The sequence below is a fragment of the Sciurus carolinensis genome, chromosome 1, assembly GCF_902686445.1.
Source record: "Sciurus carolinensis chromosome 1, mSciCar1.2, whole genome shotgun sequence".
NCBI classification, from domain to species: Eukaryota; Metazoa; Chordata; class Mammalia; order Rodentia; family Sciuridae; genus Sciurus; species Sciurus carolinensis.
This window is the reverse complement of record NC_062213.1, coordinates 49854060-49867552: the sequence shown is the minus strand read 5'-3', so window position 1 is coordinate 49867552 and position 13493 is coordinate 49854060. Positions and strand designations below refer to the sequence as shown.

Genomic DNA, 13493 nt, shown 5'->3' with positions numbered 1-13493 from the left:
ATTGTGTATATATACCACAGTTTCTTTATCCATTCATCTGTTGAAGAGCTTCTGGGTTGGTTCCATAGCTTGGTTATTGCGAATTGAGCTGCTATAAACATTGATGTGGCTGCATTACTGTAGTATGCTAATTTTAAGTCCTTTGCATATAAACCGAGGAGTTGGATAACTGGGTCAAAAGGTGGGTCCATTCCAAGTTTCCTGAAGAATCTTCATACTGATTTCCAGAGTGGTTGCACCAAATCACAGTCCCACAAGCAATGTATGAGTGAACCTTTTTCCCCCATATACTCACCAACATTTATTGTTACTTATATTCTTAAAAATGCCTATTGTGACTGGGGTGAGATGGAATCTCAGTGTAGTTTTAATTTTTATTCCTCTAATTGCTCTCTAGCAAGTTTGAACACTTTTTCACATATTTTTTGACCATTTGTATTTCTTCTGTGAAGTGCCCTTTCAGTTTCTTTGGAAAATAAGAAAACAAAAAAATTCTTAATGAGAAATTAAGAGCTTGTTTCTACTGAGGTGGTCAAAACTGATGGCAACAGTGGATATCCATTGCTTATGCTTTTGTTCCATTCTTTGTATTTTATTTTTGGATTTTGTAACCCTTGGTTGCAGGGTTAGGTACTGTTAAGTTCCATGTCATTGTGTTTCTCACCAAGCTGCCAGTTGTTAAGACCAGAAAATTCTCAACTTCTGTTTACCAGTATAGGATGGAATAACAGGAGAGTGCTGACAATTGGTGTACTCTCATAGTAGGACTGTTCCAGAGTTCCAAATTGGAAATTCCAGTAGCTAGGGTTTGGTCTTGACTGACCTTGGGAACTCTGTCAATGGATATTAGAGATTGAATCCATACCCCCTATTGTTGGGTAAATGCAAATCTCTGCTGGATATCTGGGTGTCAGGGATCTCCCCAAAATTCCACATTCAGAGTGAGGAGTCTAAACTTTGACAGGCTTCACATATTCCACCCCTAAGAATGTGAATTACCCAGGATTATACTTGAGTGCAAATGCACCTGTTTGGTTACTGTCATCTTTCCACATGTTTGTATGGAATATCAGCAATAAAGGGGCCTCTCTCCTTGATGTATTACCCCTGGCATAGTCCTCTTTGCACCTGTTTCAATAGTGCTGATCCAGGAACACTCTGGACCCCAAAATAGGTAACTGCTGCATCACACTGGAAACTTCCTTTATTAGTTCACAATCTCTAACCTCTGCTGTCTGTCACACAACGACCCCAAAATGGTTTCCACCATCATAACTCAGATACCTGTGGGATTCTCCATGCCTCATACAAAGGATTTTAATATCTTCCCCCATGGTCTCTGGGTCAGTTAAGATTAGCCTCCCTCCCTGTTCCCTAGGTTCCTAGGTTTCCTAGGTTCCTTATTTTCTCTGCTTTCCTCTCTCTACTTGTGCTTCCCTTCCCCTCAGCAGTGAGCAGGTGGTCCTCACTTTGATGCCAGCCATGCTGCTGTGTCTCTAAAGATAATAGGTTCAAAGTTTCTGATTTTTCATATATCAATGATTATTTTGCTGTTCAGTGTTGGGTTTCAGGGAATTCCCTTAGTCACCCAATCTCATGAGGAGCATTCTTCCAACTTTTAAAATTTTGAACTGAGGAACTGCTGGGGAGTGCACCTTTCCTGTAAAGTACCATCTTCTCTCCTTCATCCAGTTCTGCTAAATGGATAATTAAGCCTTGATCATCAGTTTTCTCTAAGTTTTTGGATGTCTACATACTTAATTAAATGATGGTCTGGATTATATCTGTGTCATAGGCCAACATCTTTCTGCAGGTATTCTCCTGTTTATATTAATGGATTTGAAGTGTTTTATATCTTCCTATATATCTTCTGGATACATTTAAATATTTAGGTACAGATTTTATTGGATATAATTCCTCTATCTTAGAAGTTTATATTCTCCATGTCATCCATGCTCAATACATGGTAGTAAACACATGCTCAATACGAGGTAGTAAACACATTTTGCCTAAGGCTTCTTCATGCCATCCTTAAAAGTTTCCCCTATGACTTATTGGGCTTTAACTCTATTGTTAATATTCTTTTCAGGCTAAGAGAAATAGTAAATCCAAAACAGACATACAGATTTTACTACTTCAACATTTAGGCTCATTTATTTTCCTGTGAAGATAAAATTTTTCCTCTAATTGGGATAGTTTTCTTTCATATTAATTCTTTAATTGAATCAAGAAGATATTTCCCATTGGTATTTAATGATATAAAAATAAAATTAATTTTTCCAACTATATATTTTTTTGTAATGGGACTCTGTGTTCCTCTTTTCATGTAATGATTTTAGTTATCTATTAGTTTAACATGAGAAAATTCAATAGACAGTGGCTATTTTTGTTACTATTGATACATTTTTTACATATAAATATGAAATATGGAAATTCAGAAGCAAGCATTTTAAAACAACTGCTGTGTAGATGCTAGTCCTGAGGATGCTAAGCCTTGAGTTGGGTTGGCCTCACATATTGACCATGTATATGATGGGATTATTTTTGTCACTTAGACATTCTTCCTGATTCTTTTTTCTGTTCTCCTCAATGCCTCCCACCTCTACATTTATGAATTATTTCAAAGGAATTTACTTAATTTTGGGAGTAAATTATCTTGAAGGATGCAGTATGATTTTGTGTTTAAGAATTTTAGCTCTGGGATGAGACTGCTAGGTTTCAAACACGGGGATCACACATATATTCTGGGTTATCTTGGATAATTAATGAAACTACTCTAAAGAGTCATAAAGCAAGAGTTCAATTGAATAGGAATAATGACCTTCAAAAATTTCACAATGAAAGCCCTGATCTATTCAAAATAATGCTGCTCGTTACAGGGTCCTGAAGGATCCCTGACATGCCAATCATCACACCTAGGAGTAGGAGTCATGAGGTCTGGAGCAGTTGAGATGCTGTTATGATACTTAGAGTGCTTTGATAACTTGTGCTTTATTTAACTTGTGAGGAAATATTTCCATATTTTAACTAGTTCAACTAAACTAGAGCAACTCAGAGCTTACCACTAAAATTATTTACACCAGGTCTTTTCCAGATACATTTTGATAAGAATAGCAATGAAGCCAAAAAAAGTATAAAGAGGTAAAAAAGAATCAAATACATTGGAAGAGGATACAAGAATTGGAGCTCCAAAACTCATTGCCTACATCACAGATGAATGTTTAGTGGTCTTGGCACTAGTGATATCAAAATAAGTAGGTTGTTCTGTGTGAGATCTTGGTTTGGCCTTACTTCCTTTACTCCTGCATTAGAGTAATTGTCCAGAATTCTCATAAAATTTGTGAGCTAAGAATTACTCATCCTTTTCTGTTTAAATGAATCAAATTTAACTTTTTTTGGTTTGCAACTTAGGACATCATTGAAGAATCTGGTACAAGGACTGCATTTCTGAAAATGATACAACCCTAACATGTAGAACTGAATTGCTAAAGGACTGAATCATTCCTGGGTAGAAAATGAAACAAAACAAAACAAACAAAAAATACAGTATTTGGTTAAGTTATGACTTGTACCTTTAAAATAAAAGGAAAATCTGAAGGGACTTGTTAGAAAACTATCAGGATGTTGCAGTGTGTTGATTAATTCTTATAGCCATCATTACTAGTATTCAAAAAAGAAACAAGTTCAGGTTTCTAAGGACATAAGAAATAAATAAAAGATAATTATATAGTCAATGCTTTTCTCCCAAATGTTGCCACACAAATCGATTGAAAGATTAATAATTTAATTCTTTATATTATGGAAAATATACTAAAATCCAAACTTAAGTTCTGATATTCTGAGGCAGAGAGGTGGAAGAATCCTTAGAGGATAAGATTACAGAAAAGATAAATCTGTACTCTTAAACCTCTTGCAAATAAGTCTGATTAAGACAGTGGTTTCAGCTTTGGAAGCATAATACTTTTTAAAAATAATGATGTCTTATTCCCAGCCTCTAAAATTCTTATTTAATTAATTTATCTTACACAGTAGTTAGAATGTTGTTTTTTGAAAAAGTTCCCTAGGTGATTCTTGGGGCAGTTTCTCTCTCCTTGAAGAAGATTCTGGAATGTAGCCTGGAGGACAGAATCATATTCCAGGTTTTGATGTATCTCAGTTTAAAGCCATTAATTTGTGAACTCAAGAATGGTTGGCACACAAAGTCTTGCAGAAAGGCAACAGAAATCCCCACACTCCAAAACCTAGCATAAATATGATATCATGTGTTTTCTAGCCAACCAAATAAACCCACAGCAAATATATTGGAAGTTCGTTAAAGTTTAAACATCACTACATTGAAATAAATGTAAATATCTCAGTCAGGAAAGTGGGATATTTAATCCTAAAACCATTCCCTAAATTTATACCAAAATTAAGAAAATTGCTAAAACTTTGAGCTCTTTAGAGTGGGAAAGCTTCACGGTGCCCATTCCAAATATGGCTACAGAGGAACACAGAGCAGGGCATTCATCACAGATGCTAGGAGCCTAGACCCCGGGAGCCCAATATGTGCTATGTCCAGTGGAATATTCTGCATTATTTTCCAAGTATTTTTCTTTTTTTGATGTTATTTTGTTGTTGTCATTGTTTTTGTTGACTTGTTCTTTAGCCAAGATTGCATATTTCAGTCAGACTACTGGGCTGTGAGGGTCTGCCTCCAAACTTGACAGATATCATGACAGTATCTACCTGGCCTTTGAGCTAGATATAGTGACTCAGCTGGTATCCTATTTGGTAAGAGGTAACACATTTTAATGAAGAAGGGACATTTTCAAAGTTTAGTTATGGGAAAGAAACTGCTAACTTTGGTTGCTGATATCAGACACTAACTTTTCCACATTAAAAAACACACATATCATCTGACAGTTGAACTCAGACTCCCAGGTAGGCCTGAGTGGTCTAAAGGTCCTATCTTCCTTGTTAATAATTGCCTTGGGAAAGTGTATGTGACCTAATTCTGATTAATTAATTGCAACTCTTTCAGGCAGCATTCTTTTTCACTCTTACAAAAGAGCAGTACTAACCCAATCAACCTTAAAAACTACACGTTCTCTGGATTAATTTGCACCAATAAATTTCCTATTATTTAAGGAAGTTTGGGCTAGATTATTTTTTTAACTTCTGTTTAAAGCAACAAAAGAACATAAGGACCTAGCATGAGCAAGGCACAACAGAGGCAAAATGTCGTCAGTGAGCTGGGAGTACCAAATTCGTTCATTGTTTTCTGTTTTGTTGTCTCTGATACAGATCATTTGATGATGCATGACACCAGAAAAACTGATAAAGTCAAATCACAGAGAATTTCTTATTCTATGTTAAATGGTTGCTAATCATTATCCATTTGGAAAAATAGTGCCATCAAAATATTTTAGGAAACTGACATGGAAGGATTAGCTTTCAGATACTTATGGAATGAACAAAGAATGAAAATGGAAAAGGAAGACAAAATGAAAGTAAGGCCATCCAGTGGAGCCTATTACAGTAGTTAAAAATAGTTCAGAGAATAAATATTGAAGAAGGGAGCTATTACTATACATGTACACACACTTGCTAAAGTAATGTTTGTATAATGTGATTGTGTTTTCTCTCAAAAGAGTATTCATTCATGTACTTTATAAAGTTCAACTAAGTAAAAATTCAAATCAACAAACCGAGTTGAATTTCTTTGCTTTCTTATTAAATGTCTTTTCTGGTTGCCTCATATAAACCAAAAAGTGGCACTGGAAGCACTAATATGGAATCTCACAATAATCTTAAAACTTTGAAAACATAAAAACACATTGATTTAATTTTTTCAAAACACCAACCCACTCTATTAATATTTTGTCAATGGGTTTTTCAAAAATATAGTATAGGACCCATCATCAAACATTTCTATGGGTGGGAATGAGGTTGGGCTGTACTATTTCTTTGCACATCAATTAGTTTTATCTTTTTCTGAAGGTTGTATCAAACTCTACAGGCAAAGGCATGAGCGTTGTTCTGAAATACATGTTACTTCCTGCAGAGAGAAGGGAAGAGGAGTGTGGTCAATGGAGAGAAGAGTTATCTCCAGCTCCTGCTTAAGCTTTCTGAATTACCCTAAATGAATTGTCATATCTTGGACTTTTACTTACTATTGTATTCCTTAACTATATAATCATTATGATCATAGAAGAAAAAAAAAGATTTTGAATCATATATACTTGGGTTTTCTTTGAGATTTATGAAATATTGCTTTACTTCCTCAGATTGGATTTTCCCATATATAAAATGTGACTCCATGTTCTGTATTCTAATTCTAGCCTTGAGCGAACTATGTACTTACTAAGGGGAAATGTTACTTTTAAAATTATTATTATATGTACTCTGACTACTACTGAGACCTAGAGATGAGATTTTCTTCTAAGTAAACCAACGAATAACTTGAACACAATTTTTAGTGTGTTTCTTACAATGCTATAACACAAAGGATTTGTGTTTTAACATTTCTGGATCATTGAATGCATTTCACCTAAGGAAGAATTTGTTGTCAATAGTGATTAGGGTACCAGACCCAGTCTCTGTAAACCACTCTCCCCCATGATGTGATTTACTTATAGTACAAATCGTACCATTTCTGCCGTAAATGACCATGATTTATTGACAATATGTTTCTTTTAGTTTATACTTCAGCTGTCTAGGTCAACCAAGGGCCTTATTAGAGAGTGGATTGGTGCCAGCATTCTGAGGACAGATCCAGCAGAGAACTGTCTGACAAAAGACCATCATCAGGGAGGGTGTTAGATCAAGAGGGAAGAAGAACACAGCAGGGAGGACACTGATGGAAGTCATGTCAGGAAGTAGAGGAGATTCAATCTGGGCAGGGGGCAGGGGTATGAAAGCAGGGATAAGTTCAAAAGTTGAAACAGCCTTTTCATAGTTCATACAATATTGACTTAGTGATTTTGTGTTACCTAAGAAACTGCAACAATTCAGAAATGGTTTGGCCATCACTTTTCATCACTGTCCAGTTACCTCAATTGGTACTTTGGACTTAAATTTTTTTTTTTTCCTGTCTTTAACTGCTAATGTTTTACCCTGTTTTCTTACTATTTTGAAAAAAAATTAATATTGCATACCACTCCTCCAACTTTCATTCCAATCCTTACAGGGTGAGGTTTATCATGTTGAAATTATTTGCAAGAATTAGTTATTTTTGTTGCAGCAAATTCCTTGAAATCAATGAATACAGTTCATACTGGATTTAAAATAGCCCTAAATTTGTTGCTTATTAAATTTTTTTTTTTTTGTTAATTTATACCCTGTTTGAAAAAGTGCACACTTGTATACTCTATGTATATTTGTGTTTAAGTTTTTGCCTGCCTGTATATTTGATGGAATGATAGAAATCCAGATGTTTTCTTTCCAGTATGTAAGAACAATAACAAATATCTACCATTTGATTCAATAGCTAAATCCTCTCTTACTATTAGGTCATCTTTCTTATTTAATCTTTCTCTGCAGGCATCAATGTTTTTCCAGAACTTTCTGAAACATGATGGAACTACATTTTAAAACGCCTCTTTGCTTCATATATACATATGTATTTGGCTAGAGTTCCACCTACTCACTTTTTGTGATTGTTTTGATCATAACCTGACTGAGCTTTATCTAGGAAAAAGCAGGAAAGAATTTCTGAGTCATAAACTGCTATCATACACATCAATGCTGAGTTGAGGGAAATATAAATCATTTTCATTCCTTTAGAATGTAAATGAATGATTCTGTCTGAAGTTCTACTTGCACAATTTAATGTACTCAACCATTGTTGTAGAGGAGAGATAATAGATATAAAATGCAGACTTTGTGTTGAGAGAGATTTGAGTACAAATCGGATGTCAAACACTTAAGAGCTATGTGACATTTTTTTAACAGGTACCCAATGTATATAAACCCCAGTAATTTTTTAAGCAATAATATGGCAGTAACTTTTTTTTAACTTTAAAATGTCATTTTTTGAATTAGAAATAGTATATGGAAAGTTCTTGGCAATTAGCTGCATTATTATAGCTAGTGTTATTTATATAGAAATGATTAGGTAACAGTAGAATGCTCTGAGAGTAATATTCCCAAGAGAAAACTGTAAGGTCATAAGACATAACCATTTCCTCTGATTCTATTCGAACATCACAAATTCATATGGCCTCTGTTTAGCAATAAATCATTGGTGATTTGTTATTGCCTGAGACAAGGTCATCACTTTTCTTAGTCTTTGATGTTTGTGAAGTACCAAAACAAGTAAATGACTGTAAGGTGACAGTGGGAAACACTAACACATGGAAAGAAAAGAGCAAAGGAGAAGGCATAAGCATTGCTCCCCGTGCTGTGCAACTCTTCAAAATTCCATCCCTAAGATATGAGCATTTTTTTGGCATTAAATGTGAGTAATAATGCCAATAGCAGAAGAAAAGCCCTTGTTAAATATTCTGTGGCCAATGTGTCCAGAGATTCTGAAATGATCTCAGATTCTATTGCAATTCATCTTATAAATATTAGAATTATTGATATTTATCTCAGCAGTGAAAAATTTAGGTGTGGTAAACCTTAGTTATCTGATTTAATAATGCTTAGAGTGTTTGTGGAAATCGATCATCCAATGACAAGATGAAGTCCCAGCATTCTTGCATCTGTCTCAATATATTTCTCTGTGAGGCTTGAAGTGAAGCCCTTGTTTTAGGTTTCAATCTACAGACATGGTTTTGATTGCTTGAATCATTTGAAATATATCTTCTCTTAATTAGATAATCATCTAATGAAGAGGAAATTTAGAAGACCATTCACATAATGATCTGTATCCAAGTACATCATCTAAACCATTGAATCCAATACTCGTTCACATACAGAGAAACTTTCTGAAAATTAAAAGTATTCATAGACATCTAAAGTATACTCTTATTGATGACTTTATTGACAAAATACCTACTAGAAGAAGCATGCTATAAATTTAATGACATTTTCAGTGAGTTTGTGTTAATCATACTAAATTCTCAATGCACTTTAAGAGTAACACTGAATTAAACATATACATTCACTAAAGACAACACTTAGTTTACATATGAATCCACATGCTGCAGATAAGGTCTTACATTGCCCTTTTTTTTTTTTTTTTTTTTTTGGCGGTGCTCGGAACGAACCCAGGGCTTTATGCTTGCAAGGCAAGCACTCTACCGACTGAGCTATCTCTCTAGCCCTTACATTGCCCTTGAAGGCAGATTTAACTTGAAAATATCTTTAAAATACATTAAGTAGATCTTTATTTTATTTACACATACATGCATTTTATACAAACTTTCCAAAGGTTATTGAAACCAAATAAGTTATTCCTTCTACACATATTAATAAATACACAGAAAACAGTAAGCTCTATAACCTAAGGAGATTTATTGAGATTATGTGAATAAGCATTTATAGAAAATTTTTAACCAACCAAATAAGCTGTTCCTTAGAAATGTATTAACAAATGAACAGTTAATAATAAGGCACATATCAGAAGTAGATTTATTGAAATTATGTGGTAAGAAATTATTCAAGTATTTTTAGTGAGTTTGTGTTAATCACACTGAATTTTCATGTTATTTTTGGATATTTTATGGCCAATTTTATAATAATTGCATTATACTCATGGATGTTTCCTGCATGCCCACTAAGTTATGTGTACTGAAATGTTCCCTGTGGGTTTTTTTTCATTAAGACAACTATAGCAATGATGTAATAAGTGCTGCCTTAATGACATTAAAATATTGCTTTTCAAAAATACTTAGATTAGGTCATGACGTGGAGCTCTAAACAATATTATTGTTTAAACAATACACTTTTTTTTTAAAAAAGGAGATGTTTTGACTGTATAGGTAAAAGATTTGAAAAAAAATTATCATTATTGCAACCAAATAAACTTTTCTGTGTATTACTTTGGCACATTTATTGGTACTTTTTGAATATATATATACCCTTTCCTGCTAATCAGAGATGACTTCAATATCTTAAATTTGAAATACTAAAATGAAATTAGAAATTCATTGGATTAGACAAAGAGGAATGAAGGGAAGGGAGGGGAGATGGAATTAGGAAAGACAGTAGAAAGAATCAGACATAACTTTCCTATGTTCATATATGAACATGCAACCAGTGTAACTTCACATCATGTACAACCACAAGAATTAGAGTAACTTATACTCCATGTATTTAAACTACACTCTACTGTCATGTATATCTGTAAAAAAAGATAAAATTTAAAAGAAGAAAAAAGTGAAATACTAAAATATTCACGAAAAATTTAAGTAACCAGAGAAGCTTTTTAGTTCAAACTGAGAAGTTTTATCCATAGTTTTGTCTGTTTTGGCAAGTTTGGAAAATGTGGTTCAGTTTTTATACATAATATCTATTGTAATAAATATCCCAATCCCATAAACCATGTGATATTATAGAAGTCTTCTAAGTATTATATCTGGGATACAGTGCTGTCCATGTTCAAAGCAAACTATAAAATTAGCAAAACCAGAACTGTAAAACTGTCAAGATATCACCTCTGGTCACCCAGGATGCCTAGGATTTGCTTTGCAAATGTTAGAGTAAAAGAAATGTGCTTCTCATATGCAAGTGATTCTATGAAGACATGCCTGTGTTCCAATGCTTTGAAAAATACTCGCCTATGCATTCCCTGCTCAACAAATTATTTTCCAACTGCATGTGAGGCTAAACTTCCTTATGGTATAGAATATGAAGAAAAACATGATCTTCATACTATACTAGGAGGCACTATATTTTCACATTTGTGTTTCTTCCTACTTTTAAATTTCTATTGCTGCATTTTGAAATGATTCAAATCTTCATTCAGATTGTTTTGTATTTAATACATAGTGTTATTTTGTTTTAGGTATGTACCTTGGTGGATTTTGTACTCTAATTCAACTAAAACTTCTGAATTTTAATTGGTAAAACTAAATAGCTTAACCACTGTGGATATAAATGTTCATTTTATTATTATCCTTACTAAATGGTCAAACTTTATCCTATCCTCTATATGTTTTTATTCTTTCCATTCTATTTTAATATGTATGTCATTACTGGATGTATGTGGTAAGAAGATTAGGAAAACAGGAGTCTGTAGACACATGCTAGTAATACTATTCCTTATACAATTATAATATACCAAATCATGCTATTAGAACAACTGTTAATTAATTAAACATTACTGATTACATATTTTTCCTTAAATTTAGGTTGTTTCAAAATTATTGCTTTAAAACAAAAGTAGAAAAGAAGACTAATTTTAAAAAGTATTTTCTATAAAATTTAGTACTCAGATTTTTAATCCTATTTAGCAAGCCGATCGGGAATCACTGAGTGAAGAATCTATTTATGACGCATACAGAACTTCAAAGGTGTAGTTTAGCAAATAACTTATAGGTGTGATATAGAACTGCTCGTTCCTTTCCGCTCTTGAACCTTGAGACTTAGATGCTACTGATCTGTTTCCTCCTGCAACAGGCCACTCAAGATAGTCAAAGTGGAGAGGGACCTGTTTGGTGCCTCATGATCCCTGCAGGTGATGAGCAATGGAAGGGGCAGTTCACACAGGGTCTGAGCACAGCCAAGAGGCCCTCTCTTACACAGATGTGTACTATAAAGTATGAGGTATTAGTTTTCTATACAGTGCGGTTCTCTCCAGGAACACTAAAGTTTCTGGGTGTATATCAATGACTGCTCCTGATGCTTCAACTTTTAGATTCAGTATGTCTGGGTTGAAATCCAAGAATCTGTCATTTCTAACATGATCCCAAATTACTGATGCTACTGGTGGGGAAGAACAGTGTGAGAACCACTGCCTCAGGGGATCTGTCATGGCCATGGGTCGCAACTCCAGTTAGCCTTAAAATGTCCTGTTTTAGGCGTCTGATGTTTTATATACTGGTGAAATTGCAGGTGTCCCCATCAAAAGAGCACGTGCAGAACAAAGATGTGTAATCTCGTGATTCCTAGAGCCTTACCCGGACACTCCATTATCCTTTGCTCCTGTGTGTGTTGAATAAAGGCCTGTCGGTGACCAGCTGCGGCATGCAATTCCCAAAAGTTTTTCTTTGCTTTTTCATTTCTGTCTCTGTTCTTCAACTTCAAGGCAGCACTGGTGAACAGTTTAGATTCCTGTCAGCAAATGAATTCTGTTTCTTTTTGGGAAAAACTAAGTTATTTAGATAAACTTCCTACTGAAAAAGCTGTGAAAAACTAGATCTAAGTTTTTAGGATGAGTAAAAGTGCATAATATTCTAAGTTTCTCACATTACTTGGATGTGACTAAATTACCAGATATTAATCAGCTTGATAAGAATAGTGCATTGACATAATTTTTAAAAAATTAAAAGTAGGAGAGTATGTATACATGAAATTAAATAACTGAAAAATAAAATAATAAAAAGATTGTAAATTAGAATAACATGGAAAATAACATATGGAGGGAAAACAAAGAAAATGATAAAAGGTAAAATCCAACTACATATTGCTTATGAGAGATAAATGACATAAAACCTTGAAAGTTTTATGCTTTTTCTAAGCACCAAGTATATTTCATGTGAACAGTAACAAAAAAAAATGATTTGTACAAATGATTTGTATTTCCACATAAAAAAAATTAAGCAATATTTCAGGGGAAATAGCTTTATTAGAGATATGTTGAAATACTTTCTAATTATATCAATGTTCTTGTAATGCTGTAACAACTACATATTTGTATTTCTAACAGTGCAGCTTCAAACCAAAAACAGAAAAATTCGACAAAAATCACAAAGTGAAATCCATAATTCCACAATTCTAGTCAGGGATGTAATAGACATCTTGTAAGATACACTAGAATAAATAGATGATAATAGGTAGGAAACTACCACTGGCAACAACAGTGGAGTAAGCACCTCCAAATATTCTCTATTCTAGAAAATTATTAAGAACACTGGAAAAAATTGTAAGAATAAACTCTTTCAGTTAAATGCAAATTAACCAAAGACTTGTAGCAATCTGGGGAGTATATATTCAAGAAAAACAGATGAATAGTAAGACCAATAAACTTTGTTGCATTTTTAAGGCAATAACTGTGATAATTTATTGAGCACTTAGTAGGTCAGAAATATCTGCTAAACACTTTACATTCACAGTAGGCCCAGGAAATCACAGAAGATGTGTTTTTAAGTTTTAAGTTTTGAAAATTTGTTGAATAGAACTCTTTTATCTACCCTACAAAAAGCTCAATATTAAAAACTGACATTCCAGTTAATATAATTAACCCTAGATTTATAGAACTGTTTTTTTTGTTGTTGTTGTTTTTTTTTTTTTTTTTTGTAGTACTAGGGATCGAACTCAGGGCCTTGTGCTTGCAAGGCAAGCACTCTACAAGCTGAGCTATCTCCCCAGCCTGAACTGTTTTCTTATAATACACACATACTGAT

The 13493-nt window shown here is 33.8% G+C and overlaps 1 protein-coding gene across 1 annotated transcript in view; it reads left to right on the top strand.

Annotated features, from left to right (window-relative positions):
* Positions 1 to 13493, top strand: part of Cnbd1 (cyclic nucleotide binding domain containing 1) — a 484214-nt gene that overhangs the window by 350533 nt on the left and 120188 nt on the right. The gene's annotated exons all lie outside the window — the stretch shown is intronic.